A 14,699-nucleotide genomic window follows, 5' to 3' on the forward strand; every position below is an offset into this window, starting at 1 on the left:
AGCCCAAGGTCACCCAGCAGTTGCATGTGGAGGAGCGGGGAAGCGAACCCGGTTCACCAGATTATGAGTCCACTGCTCTTAACCACTACACCACCCTGGGAGCAGGATGGAAGCAGAACTAGAATCTATTGGCTATGCCAGCTATTGGCTCTGGCTCCACTTGCTTTACTGTGCATGACTCTGTTCCCTTGTACTTGATCTAGAAACTGCAATTAGAACAGGATGCTGCAGCATGGTTGCTGACAAAAGTGGAAACTGTGCTAACTGGCCATCTGGCACTGTTATCGGTGCCTGAAAGGGTTGCCATATTTTGGAGAGCAAAAACGAGGACGCTATGACAACTCTCATTTTAAATACCCCTACTATGTGTAGTAGGGACGTGGGTGGCGCTGAGCCTCTTGGGCTTGCCGATCAGAAGATTGGCAGGTCGAATCCCCGCAATGTGGTGAACTCCCGTTGCTCGGTCCCAACTCCTGCCAATCCAGCAGTTTGAAAGCATGTCAAAATGCAAGTAGATAAATAGGTACCACTCTGGCAGGAAGGTAAACGGCATTTCCGTGCGCTGCTCTGGTTCGCCAGAAGCGGCTTAGTCATGCTGGCCACATGACCCAGAAAAACTGTCTGTGGACAAACGTTGGCTCCCTCAGCTAGTAAAGCGAGATGAATGCTGCAACCCCAGAGTCGTTCGCAACTGAACTTAACTGTCAGAGGTCCTTTGCCTTTTTTACTATATGTAGACTATAGAAGCTGTGATATATTGCTGGGGGGGGGGGTGAGGAGAAGAGAAGAGAAAAGCAAGTCTTCAACTACCAGTTACGTCTATGTCTCATCCAGAAAGTATAGCCAGAGACATTTTGGCAAATTTAAAAAATCTACCCCGACAGAAATTTTACCCCTGAAATAGAGGACATTTCCTGGGACAAGAGGACACATGGCACATGGCACGAACACATGTTCAGTACTTGTAAGATGTCAGCCATTTGGTGTGGCAGCACCTACACACATTGGAACTCCCTGCCTAGTGACATCAGGCAGGCTCTTCTTGGCACCTGCTTAAACCATTTTTGTTTAGGCAAGCATAGTTGAAATTAAAATGCATTTTAATTATCTGTCAAATACTTTTAAATCCCTGTTGTTAGCAGATTGCCATAGATAACTTCAATGTTTTATTTTAATTTTATTTTATTGTAAAACGCTTAGAAGTTTGGCGCAGAATATAAATTTTGCTAAAACAACCAAATTAATAAACATTGTTTTAGCCTGTGTTATTTTATGGGCTGCTAAACTGACTGTTTTGTGAACAGTCTTACCACCTTGCACTGTTTCAGTTCTGCTTTGCCACTGGTTATTGTACCATTATAATTTAATAGTTTTACCATCTTTGAAAGTTATTTACTTGAAAGGTGGGGTATAAATTCTGAAAATAAAAAAGTCCTTATGTTGAAACTAGCACTACTTTCTTAGATCTCTTCTGAAAACATAAGACAAGAAGCTTTGGCTGTTATATAAGATTACGGAATTATGTATTACGTTTTGATTTTCTTCCAGTTTTTTCCATGTATGCTGATGCTACACTGATAAAGCGAGATGAGCGCCACAACCCCAGAGTCGTCCACGACTGGACTTAACGGTCAGGGGTCCCTTTACCTTTACACTGATATATGATGTAGCATAGATAGATGATGATGATAGATAGATAGATAGATAGATAGATAGATAGATAGATAGATAGATGATAGGTAAATAGATGATAGATAGATGATATAGATAGATGATAGATAGATGATAGGTAAATAGATGATAGATAGATGATATAGATAGATGATAGATAGATGATAGATTGATGATAGATAGATAGATAGATAGATAGATAGATAGATAGATAGATAGAGAGAGAGAGATAGAGATATAGATAATAGATAGATGATAGATGATAGATAGATAGATAGATAGATAGATAGATAGATAGATAGATAGATATAGATGATAGATAGATAGCTAGTTGGATAGATAGAGATAGATGATAGATAGATAGATAGATAGATAGATAGATAGATAGATAGATAGACAGATGATAGCTAGCTAGCTTGCTAGATAGATGATATAGATAGATAGATAGATAGATAGATAGATAGATAGATAGATATAGATAGATGATAGATAGATATAGATAGATAGATAGATAGATAGATAGATGATAGATAGATAGATAGATAGATAGATAGATAGATAGATATAGATAGATGATAGATAGATAGATAGATAGATAGATAGATAGATAGATAGATAGATAGATGATAGATAGATAGATTCAAAATGAGTTTTTTCAACAAAATATTGACGATGGGAGGGCTGGAAAATGTGTCTTACACCAGATCAGACTATCTGCCCACCTCACACAGTACTGTCTATTCTGGCTGGCAGCAGCTGTTCAGTGTGTCCAGTAGAGGAGCTTCCTATTACCTATCTCACCATGTAATTGGAGATGCCACCAGGGGTGGAATGTGGTGCCTTCTGCATGCCAGGCATGTGGAGCTTGAGAACTGAGCTACAGCCCAGGGACATCCTGGGTGGTTGCTCAGCCTTGTGGCCACCACACTAAATGTACAAGGGCATGAGCCACTTCCCTTCCCATCTGTGATGCCTGCAGAACTCTGTGGAACAATAATTTACAAGAGGCATGCATCCTGCATCTTCATGTGATGCATGTTACTGTAAAACAACAGAATGAGCCACAACCAATTTACTGGCTAGCTTATTCACTGCGGGCTGCAGCGTGTGAACCACTGCCTCTGGGTATGCATGCGTTATGTGTCATTTTGTGATTTTAATTCATCACTGCCGCACACGTATGGATCTACTACGGATATCAGAGGCACAAACATTCTTCCCAAAGCTACATGCAAACTGAAGTGGTGGAAAGATTTGCTTTCAGATGACTTGTTTACTGAGCATTCATCCTGATTTATTTGTATGCACTTTCTGTCAATTGATGATGATGATTTATTATTTTTTTATACTGCCCGTCATCCTCACCCATTTTTTAAAAAAACTTGATTTGTTGAGCAAGGGCACCAGAGCGCTTCAATCCACATTAATTGTGCAAACCTACATTTCCCAGTATGCATTTTAATCCCTCCAGCAAAATAGTAACAACCTTGAGATAGCTAGTAAACATGGGAAGTCTATTTACAAGAGACTAGCACAAGGAGAAGGGGATGACAGAGGACGAGATGGTTGGACAGTGTTCTCGAAGCTACCAGCATGAGTTTGACCAAAGTGCGGGAGGCAGTGGAAGACAGAAGTGCCTGGCGTGCTCTGGTCCATGGGGTCACGAAGAGTTGGACACAACTAAATGATTAAACAACAGCAAAAAGCCTCTAGAGGGAGACATAGGCATAGATATAAGCAACAGTTAATGATCTGAAAAAGAGATGCGGTACCTTACCAGGGCTCATTTAGCAAAAAACAAAGCAATATCTTGTGTCTGTTGGTATCCAGCTCTTTCCGCCATCTGGTTCTCGGTAAAATAGATATCAGCATTCTTGTGCTAATCTTGGGGGCGATGCATTCATGATCACTGCATAAGGAGATAGCACAGCCTACACATCACATCGTAGAATATGTGACATCGTATTCAATACATCGCTTGAGTAGATAGACCCCCCCCCCAAATGTACCTAACTAAAATTGCACAATCACCTTGCCAACGAAGGTCTGTACAGTTAAAGCTATGGTTTTCCCAGTAGTGATGTATGGAAGTGAGAGCTGGACCATAAAGAAGGCTGATGGCCGAAGAATGGATGCTTTTGAATTAAGGTGCTGGAGGAGACTCTTGAGAGTCCCATGGACTGCAAGAAGATCCAAACCTATCCATTCTTAAGGAAATCAGCTCTGAGTGCTCACTGGAAGGAGAGATCGTGAAGCTGAGGCTCCAATACTTTGGCCACCTCATGAGAAGAGAAGACTCCCTGGAAAAGACCCTGATGCTGGGAAAGATGGAGGGCACAAGGAGAAGGGGACGACAGAGAACGAGATGGTTGGACAGTGTTCTCGAAGCTACCAGCATGAGTTTGACCAAAGTGTGGGAGGCAGTGGAAGACAGGAGTGCCTGGCATGCTCTGGTCCATGGGGTCACAAGGAGTCGGACACGACTAAACGACTAAACAACAACAACAACAAATTGCACAAGCCTTTATTGATCTAGTATCACACTGCCCAAGCACCACTGTGGGGTAGGGACATTTGGGAGGGTGAATTAGAGAGGTGACTGTTGATAGTTGCGAAACAGAAACTAATAAACTATTACAATGAGAGAGATGAAAGAACAAAGGCTCGGATTAAAAAGGAAGTCAGCAAAGATGCTACTTAGCTAATGCCAAGAAACAATGTTACAGAACATTTCCACAGTTCAAACAGATTAATATTATAAGAAACAGAAAAGACATGGAAACAAAGCAAATATTGGACTTAAGTCATAACCTGAAACTCAAACAGTCCATTGTTAATATATGATTTTGAAGTTAGCCATAAACTACAAACATACCAAAGAAAGCCTCTAGGTGGGAATTCAGACAGAAAGCAGGTTCTTCAAGCTCTTTGGTCGGGAAAACACTTCCTTACCCAATCTCAGCTCCTCCTCATTTTTTTGGAGCAGCTAAGAAAGCTAAGTAAGATTTTTCTAAAGACAGGCCAGCTCCTACAGCAGTGATGGGGAACAGGTGTCCATCAGGGTGTTTTGTACCACAACTTCCATCAGCCCAGTCAGCATAGCCTGTGTTCAGAGATGAGGGGCTCTGTAGCCCACCAACACCTTGGAGAGCCACAGGTTGGTCACCCCTGCATTAAAGAATCCTTAGGAAGCTCGTGGAAATGCATCCCCCCCCCTTACAACTATCACCATATAATTTCACAATCTTTCGTATGCTCTCGTGCCGTCTGTTGCTACTGAGCAAATATTATTTGACATTTGGAGAAAACAATCTGTTTCCATAAAGGCTTTTCTCTCTCAAGCAATTTTATTCATATCTAATGTCTGTACGCTATCTGTCAGGGCCCACAGGAAATGCAGGTGTGGATAATTTCATGCAAAGCAACTCACGGCTTGCTTAGATACCAGAGGACCTTATTTGTCCAGAAGCATACCCATGACAACATTCAGGGTGTGTTCCCATGCCCTGGCAAGACTTCTAGTCAGGGCTCTTGAAGAAATCTCATAGCTTTGGCACACTCAGTGACATGGCATGCCATAATTCAGGTTCTGTGGCCGGCTTTGCTCCTTGCACCCATCCATCTTCAGCGGACAACTCTCCTGCCATGATATCCCTCAGTAACATGTTATCTTTAATGTGGTTTTCATACACAGTGGTCTAACCACAGTAGACGTTTTGCTTGGCCAGTCTTATCTTAATAGAGTGGATGAAGTATTGTGGTCACAAGTATAAGAAATGAAGCATGGATTTTCCAAAGGCATATGATTGGCTAGGATGCTGGACTAGATAAGCCATTGGCCTGATCCAGCAGGGCTCCTCTCATGTGCTTACGTACTACTGGAGAAGAGGTAGGTGTTGCTCAGCCTCCTTCCCTTGATTTCCCTTGGTGTGCCGCTTTATTGCTCAGCGCTCTCTTCCCGTGTTGCCAAGACTTGCCAAGCTACAGCTTTAGGGAACAAATTAATGGCTCTGAGATGAATGAATGTGATAGCATATTTGCACTGGTCCTCTATTAGCTTTCAGGCACGGCCCATGAAACTTGTTCCCGACCCAAGAATGCAGCCCTAACTAGTAGATGCGTGCACTAAGTCCAAGCAGATTCCCCAGGCATTTTCTGTGGCTGCCCCACAGCTGCGCACTCCCTTCCATTGCAGACCCGCAGAGCTGCTAACATCACAGACATGCCAAAATACCAGGGCTGGTTTTAAACAGCTGGCGTTAAAACAGAAAAGGATCCTCAGTAAAATGTTACTGAGCACAATTCCCAGAGTTGAAGGTGAAGAGGGATGGGTGGTTAAACCACTCTTGGAACTGTATCCCTGGGAGGGGAAGAGAAGTCTTCTAACAACTCTCTGCACCCTTCACAATCTACAGATTCCAGATTTCTTTGGGGAAGCCATGACAGTTTAAAGTGGTATCACAGTGCCTTAAATGTATAGTGTGACTGTAGATGAGAAGCTTGGATTCCAAACTCACGTCAACCGAAGAAGCACACCACCGTTGGAAGAAGCAAGATTTCTTGCAACCCTATAATGATCCCTAGCAAAACAAGACCAAAGCAGGTTCAAAAAGGCCTATATGGTATACAACCCAAAATTTCTCATAACATGTTTTTTCCCCTGAAGGGGTATTTTGTGGTAGCGGCCGCCACTGCTCCTGCAAATGCCCTGGAACAATGCAAAGTCTGGAGAATTGTGGAAGAAGCAAAATGGTGGCCAGGCTACCAATGAAGAGGAATGTCTCGGGGAAAAAAGAGGCTGTGCTAATGCCACTGTTCATAAGGAGTCTTGTCCCTGAGACACTATTGGAGAATTTCTCCTCCCCCTAAAGAAATTCCAGAAAATGTCCCTGTCTCCCCCCCCCCCCCAGCAAATGTAGGGGGGAATTTTGAGAGGCCATTTGTATATAGCATTAGATATGAATGTGGAGGTTTGAATGCTGTGAGCTAAAGACATCATGTGCTGAGCAGCATATAAACACAGCTCCTTCCTAGCAAAAATCAAAGTGCCTGACAGGTAAAGGTAATGGTAAAGGCGGTAATGGCAACCGACTCTGGGGTTGCGGCGCTCATCTCGCTTTATTGGCTGAGGGAGCCGACATACAGCTTCCGGGTCATGTGGCCAGCATGACTAAGCCGCTTCTGGTGAACCAGAGCAGCGCACAGAAACACCATTTACCTTCCCGCTGGAGTGGTACCTATTTATCTACTTGCACTTTGATGTGCTTTCAAACTGCTAGGTTGGCAGGAGATGGGGCCGAGCAATGGGAGCTCACCCCGTCGCGGGGATTCGAACCACCAACCTTCTGATCGGCAAGTCCTAGGCTCTGTGGTTTAACCCACAGCTCCACACCAGCTTTAATACAATATACTGATGCCGAACAATATAGCAGTGCCCTTAAGGCTAAAGGAAATAACCCAGCAGAGGAACAATTTGACAATTGCCAGAGGGCATGCATTGGGGGCTTGAGGAACCCTGCATAAAGTTACTGAGCTTCCAAAAACAATTCCTGTTTGCGTTCATCAAGTTGCACAGAATAGCCAAGGGGACGCAATTGGCACAAATCATGCCCTGCTCTTCAGCGGCAGATTTTGTTATGCACAGCCTAGAACTGTGGGTGTCAGCCTAGAACTGTGGGTGTCATCTCCCTCCAAAGCTTCACCGTGACGTTTCCCACAGAAGTTGTTGGCAATTGCATGCACTGTCTGAATCCTTTCTGGCTCCTGGCAAGTTTTATTTGAGGAACCAGTTTGAATCAACACAGCATGCCTTTATGTACTCAGCTGACTTGAATTAAAGCAGGGCTTGACCTGACCTAGTGATATGTGCAAATCCCTCCAGTTCTCCCACGACTTCACTGGAGGGACATGTTTTGCCCCAGTTATTCTCTCACTTAACCCCATTCCTACAGGGTTACGTCAGAAACTCAGGGCCTTGTCTGGCCCAGTTGTGCCTCAGAGGCCTTTGACACCTCCCACTTTCAGGAGCCTCAGCTGTTTGTTTGCAGATATGTACTTCTTCATTTCAATTTTTATTTCTTGTAAGAAAAAGACAAAGGGATAAATTAAAACTACCACTGATATAATCCATCTGGTCAACTAATAGGCACTCTTTTCTTAGCTTCAAGCCTCTCCAGGAGCCATTGTTCTCTGCTCCGACACCAAGCCATATTTTGGGAAGCAAAAGTATGCATGTAACTGGAAAGAGTGTGGAGGTGTGAGGGAGGTTTCAGGAAGCTGGCAGGTGAAGAACCAAGAGAAGATAATTGGGTATCACAGCTAGGTTGCTTCCTTTTCATGCCGCACCCCCTTTCCTAGTCTCAGGGCCTATGCAAAATGTGCTGTAGCATGTACATGAGAGAAAGAACAGCCATACATTGATACTACGCCGGGTGAAAACATGTAGTTAGGAAGTTTTCTCTTGCATAATTCATGCTATCTATTTCACATGTTACCTCTTATAGCACCAAGAGGAACCATTAAAGAAGAATGTGATTGCTTTGTTGGCACCAGCTCAGCCAACATTCTGAACAAAGGGAGTCACCACTGAGGAAACCTGCTGTAACATATTGTTATGCATTTGGAGGGGTCGGTTTGGATGACACCCTGCTTCTCTTCCAAACCCTCAATCCTGTATCTGTGAGGATACTGTTAAACCAGGAACTTCACCAGGAACTTCGATCCTGTATCTGTGAGGATACTGTTAAACCAGGAACTTCACCAAGGCTATGGTCTTTGCTGGCTGGTTAAGCTGGCCTCATCATCTCTTAAAGAATGAACGGCTAGACATTTTCCTCACTCCCCTCACCTGGATGGAAGCCACGTAAGCCTAGGTAGAAAAACAGTAGTCAGAGTTGCATGTGTGAGTTTGACTGTTATTAGAAGCTGGAGACAGAGAGACACTCTGTGCTGGATCTAAATTTGGGACTCCCTCTGAAAATCTACTTATGCCCCTTCACCTTATGCTTCAGTGTGAATGAATCCTAAAGACACCAGTCTCTACTGACCATTGTTCCAGGGAAACCAAACCGTGGGAAAGTACAAGAACCCCTGGAGTCACTCAGAGATTAGAGATGTATCAATATAAAGGGGGCAGCTGGTGAAGGGCCTCAGCAGAGGTTCTTGATGTGCAGGCTGGTTGTTATGTGAACAGGCCCTTGCCATGTTGAACCCAACTGACACTGTTAGGCATGATATAAATCCACTTGACCAGGGGTAGCCAACATACTGCCCTGCATTTTTTAAAAAATACAACTCCTATCATCCCTTAACATTGGCCACACTGGAAGAGGCTGATGAGAACCAAAGTCCAACAACATCATTTGGAGAACCAACAATTCCAAAGTGTGTTTCCAGTTCCCACTGCATATAAAGCAGAGGAGAGGACAGAACTGAGCCGATCTGTGACTGGGATTTTACTCTTAAAATCAAAAGAAAGCCCTCTGTGAAAAACAGTTGCATGCTAGTTTTGTTGTTGTTGTTGTCTAGTCGTTTAGTCGTGTCCGACTCTTCGTGACCCCATGGACCAGAGCACGCCAGGCATTCCTGTCTTTCACTGCCTCCCGCAGTTTGGTCAAACTCATGCTGGTAGCTTTGAGAACACCGTCCAACCATCTTGTCCTCCGTCGTCCCCTTCTCCTTCTGCCCTCCATCTTTCCCAACATCAGGGTCTTTTCCAGGGAGTCTTCTCTTCTCATGAGGTGGCCAAAATATTGGAGCCTCAGCTTCAGGACCTGTCCTTCCAGTGAGCACTCAGGGCTGATTTCCTTAAGAATGGATAGGTTTGATCTTCTTGCAGTCCATGGGACTCTCAAGAGTCTCCTCCAGCACCATAAATCAAAAGCATCAATTCTTCGGCAATCAGCCTTCTTTATAGTCCAGCTCTCATGCAACTTTACCGCAATGTTATTTAAAAACAAGAAGGAGTCATTGCAATTTTAAGTGGAAGAAGAACAGGTGGAGAGGTTAGCATGCCAACCCCTTTACCTTGGCCCTCAAGGTGATTTTTCTGCTCCAACTCTCACACCTATGCTCAGCTGCACCAGTGATTCTTTCCAGTACTTGGTTAGCCAATGTCACAGGAACTATCATATCTGTAATGAACCGGTCACCAGAGAAGAGATGGCACTGCTAGTTCCACATGTCACCTTCCTTCTCTATGGCAAGTTCAGAGATAGGAGGCATGTTGTCACCTCAGGATTGTCAGCAACCCAAAACCCAGAATGGAAACCATGATCCATCTGTGAGAACGAAATGCCATATGGAGCAAGTCCTGGCTGGAGACATTTGAAAGATTAACTCTGACATCATTAGTGGGCAATTAATACAGAAAACATTTTGGACTTTGTGGAATCCTATTTGGCTTGTGAAGCAAAATCAGTTTCATTTTTTCACTTGTTCCTCATCCCGTATCCATGAATAACCCACATACGCCAGTATCATCCTCCCAGAGTTTCTTCGGTCACACACATCCTCTCTTTACTTATGTGAGGCCCACAGTATAATTTGTGTATCTATTCTTGTCTTAATTATATCAAGTCCTTTCTCCCATCTTCGTCCCAAATGTCACCACCTTTGTGGAATAAAATCCTTTTGAGTGTTAATTAAGCTCCCATTGCTCTGATGCAATACATTATTATCTTCTTGGTTTATGGAACAGCCTCAAATATTTTTACCTTAGCCATGCATGCTATTCTGCCAGTAATTATTTCTCTAAAATGCTACTGTAAGTGTATACACAGTATCCAGTTGCTCTCAGCTAATCATTTGTGAATACATTGCATCTTCTACTTGCTTGAAATTCTAAAAGTTTCATAACAGCATAGATTTTATTTCAGTCCACTAGTATGGGGGGAGCAGAAATTATTATCGATTGACACTTCAGGTTAATACCTCGAAGTTCTAGTTCTTCATGATTTACTTGAGCATCACCTTTGCCATGTAGTCTCTTCTACATCACGCTGGCATGAAAATGTTCTCCATCATCATGTGGTACTTCCCATGCCATTTTATCCGTGACCCCTTTTTCCCAGTGTGCCAGGTGTTTTTGGACTCCAACACCCACCGGCCCCAGACAGTATCTCCAGTAACCAGGAATTATGATAACAGCTACCTCTGGAGGGTCACAGATTAGCAACCCTTGTTAAGTATATTAGTTTTGACCTAGGAAACCTCCAGTTCAAATCTCATCCACAAAAGACTAGTAGTTTTCGGCAAATTTGGCCTTCTCTCTGACATGCTATCTTACCCACATATAGCCGGTATCACCTGCCCTGCCCCCAAACAGAGAAGCATTCATAGAATCATAGAATCTTAAGAGTTGGAAGGGACTCCAAGAGTCATCTAGTCCAACCCCCTGCAAAGCAGAAATCTTAGCTAAAGCATCCACGACAGATGGCCATCCAACCTCTGCTTAAAAACCTCCAAGGAAGGAGAGTCCACCACCTCTCGTGGGAGTCTGTTCCACTGCCAAACAGCTCTTACTGTCAGAAAGTCCCCCCCCCCCCGGCTATTTAGTTGGAATCTTCTTTCTTGTAATTGAAGCCATTGCCTCGAGTCCTACCATCCAGAGCAGGAGAAAATAAGCATGCTCCTTCTTCCTTAAGATATTTGAAGATGGCCATCATATCATATCATAAGAATTGCCCTGCTGGGTGGGCAAAAGTCCATTTAGTCCATTTAGTCCACCATCCTGTTTTCACAGTGGCCGACCAGATGCCCAGAGGAAGTCCATGGGCAGGACTTGTGGTATTCAAAGGCATAGTTCCTTCAACAATAGAATTAAAATATAGCCATTTATAGCAATTATCCTCCATGGATTTGTTTCATCCTCCTTTAAAGGCAACCAGGTTGGTGGCCATCATTGCCCCTTGTAGGAATGCATCCCATAGTTTAACTATGTGCTGTGCTTAAGAAGTCCTTTCTTTTGCCTGTCCTGAATCCTCCAACATTCAGCTTCATTGGATGCTGCATACACACCAATCATTTAAAGCACGTAACTCCACCCCAAGAATCTTGGGAACCGTAGTTTGTTAAGGGGCACTGGGAACTGTATCTCTGATGAGGGTAAACTACAGTTCCCAGGATTCTTTGGGTTGAAATAGTGTGCTTTAAATGTTTTTAGCCTGTGGTATCTATGCAGCCATAATGTTATTGGGGGGGTGGGACCTTAACCACTTACTCCATGTACATTATTTAGCAATACTATTGCTTCCAGGGGCAAAGATGGTTCCAAGAATCACATAGTTGGAAGGGACCTGGAGGATCATCTAGTCCAACCCCCTGCAGTGCAGGAATATGCAAGTGGGGATCTCATATGGGGATCGAACCTGCAACCTTGGTGTTATCAGCACCAGGCTGTAAACCAACTGAGCTATCCAGTGCTCATGCCATGCATCATTTTATATACTTCTAACATGCCACTTCTTATTCACCTTTTCACTTAAAAGCCTCACATGCTGCAATCTTTCCTCATAGGAGAGTTACTCCACCCCCTTGATCATTTTGCCTGCCCTTTTCTGAACTTTCCCCAGCTCTACAATATCCTTTTGGAGTTGAGGGAACCAGAAACGTGAATTTAAGATTATTTTTTGCTCCAGTGTGCATCATCTGCAGCTCCCAACAGCACTGCTACAATCCAGAAAATGTTTTGTGACTGACTTCTGCTGATGGTGCAAACTAGTATAGAATACCTTGCCTAAGAGCACTTTGTGAATCCCTGACTAAGAGGAAATCTGAGCTGAAAACTTTTACCTCACCTGTATTTCACCAGCTCTTTTATCTATTAGTGTACGGATATGACTTGCAAATTGATCTAGACGTAACCTGGTATTTCCATGATTTGCATCATCCACAGGTAATCTGCTTGCTTTAAATTCGTAGACTTTGTTGTTTTGCCCATCCAACATAGAAATTCTGGGTTTGGGCCTACTATTATCACAAATACAAATCCAGTGGACCTGTCATAATCCTTACAGTTTGGAGCTAAATTAAGACCTCGAAGATAGACATTAATAGTCTGTTTGCCAACCAAATCAAACTTTACTAGTTTATCCAACTTTTGCAGTTTATCCAACTCAGGTGGCAAATCAATATGTCAGTTCTCCCCAAAGTCCTGCTCCAAAGTTCAGTTCAACCTTGGCCACAAATGTATGCATCAAGTAGCCATCATTGATGTTATCCGAATTTACGTCTTCCAATTCGGCCACATTTTTGTTGAAACAAGGAGTCTTACTGTGTGGTCCAAGGTTGACCATTAGCAGGGTCAGCCCAGAGCATTTTGCTGCCTGATGCGGAGGACAAGATAGGGCACCCTCACTCAATCTCCATTCCACTTACAGTACTATTTTTCTAGAAGAAGAGGTGTTGGAACTCACTATGAATGCCTCCCTTGTTCTCTGTGCCTACCCGAGAGGTGCCAGAACTGAGTTCTGCTGAGTTCCTGCTGAAAAAAGTCTTTTTACAGGGTTATATCCAATGTGGTGCTAAACAACTTGTTGCATCAACACAAGGATTTACATTTGCACACAGGAACTCCCCTTCTCCACTTTCGTCTTCCCACGCGCACCCTGCACTCTCTCCAGAGAATTAGGGGGAGACCCCAGAACAAATTTAGAGGGTATGCAAGAGTGGATGAGAGGGGGGAAAGTTCTGTTGTTCAAGCCTAAAACCTTTGCATTGATGGAGCCAGTAAGTTGGCTAACACCCACAGAATTCAGCTACAGGGTGGTTAGCTGAATCTCACCTTAACCCTGCTGATGGGACAATATCCTCCCACCATCCCTGAGGGCAGGAGACTAGCTTAAGGGGTACAGAGGAGGCTGGCTTAGGGAACTCAGAGAGAATGTGAACAGGGGACTGCTGCCACCTGAAACAGCCGCCTCACTTCGCCTAACAGTTGGGCCGGACCTGAACCTGAGCCACACCCATTGGGTCCAAGCTATCTGAAAGATCGTATTCCCTCATACAAACCTGCCCAGGTTTTGAGATCTTTGGGGGAGGCCCTTCTCTCGGTCCTGCCATCCTCACAGGCACACTTGGTGGGGATGTGGGAGAGGGCTTTCTCAGTGGCTGCTCCCAGGCTCTGGAACTCCATCCCTGGAGAAGCTAGCCTGGCTCCCTCCTTGTCCTTCTGCCAGCAAGTGAAGACGTTTTCATTCCATCAAGCTTTTGGGAACTGACTGCTTTTAATGAAAGCTCTGGTGCTGTTCTTATTTGAAATTATTTGCATGGTTTTAACAGATTGTATATATGTATATAGTCTTCCTTCTAACAATGCTTGATTGTTTTTTAATGATTTTTTTCTATGTTTTTAGCGGTTCTCGTGTTTATAGGTAAGCTGCCTTGAGTCTCGTCAGGGGGAAAGGGTATAAATATATGACGATGGTGATGATGATAATGATGATGATGATGATAAAAATTTCCCCATCTGAGATAATTGATCTGACTACACCTGACGGCATCTTCAGAATCAAGTTCTGGAGAAGCGGAAAAAGGTACTTTTGGACTGCTCCACAGGATTTCAGTTCCCTGAGAACATACCATGAGATGTTTGCAGTGCTTCCGTGGGAAATGTAAGAAATCACATCCTGTGTCATGTACAGGGAACCTGCTCTGCAAAACCATTTGTCCTATTTTCAGGGTTTAGATTCCTCTTGCAATGATGACCAAGTGGTGGTTTTATTTCCTCAGCCTAACCACTCACTTTCCAATCTTGCCCTTGGAGGAACTTCCTGTTTTTGCTCTACCACCTGTCGAGCCAGAAGAGTTGCCATCTTCCAGGTTATTCCCCATGCTAGAGTTGGCACCTTGCTGCTAGTTCCTCTATGGGCTCTTAGGCTCCACATTTTAAATTCGATCACACAACATCCTTCCTGCCAGTGCAATGATTCACGTGTTTTAAGATGCCATTTTAAAGCAATATTCCGACTGACAGTGTCAGAACCAAGTTAATGGCTACAACTGGAATTTTTTCTTTTAACGAACGGTTC

General features: G+C 43.8%; 1 long non-coding RNA gene across 2 annotated transcripts in view; it reads right to left on the reverse strand.

Moving 5' to 3' along the window:
- Positions 1-12,623: 12,623 nt before the first annotated feature.
- Positions 12,624-14,699, reverse strand: part of LOC309335730 — a 29,480-nt gene continuing 27,404 nt past the window's right edge. Inside the window, exon 3 of one of the 2 annotated variants that reach the window (XR_014153679.1) lies at positions 12,624-13,150. This is a non-coding gene — a long non-coding RNA (uncharacterized lncRNA). Of the gene's footprint in view, positions 13,154-14,699 lie in introns of both variants that reach the window. The other variant, XR_014153680.1, reaches the window with a different exon arrangement.

Source organism: Podarcis erhardii (genome assembly GCF_964252035.2).
Source record: "Podarcis erhardii genome assembly, chromosome: 2".
Classification (NCBI taxonomy): domain Eukaryota; kingdom Metazoa; phylum Chordata; class Lepidosauria; order Squamata; family Lacertidae; genus Podarcis; species Podarcis erhardii.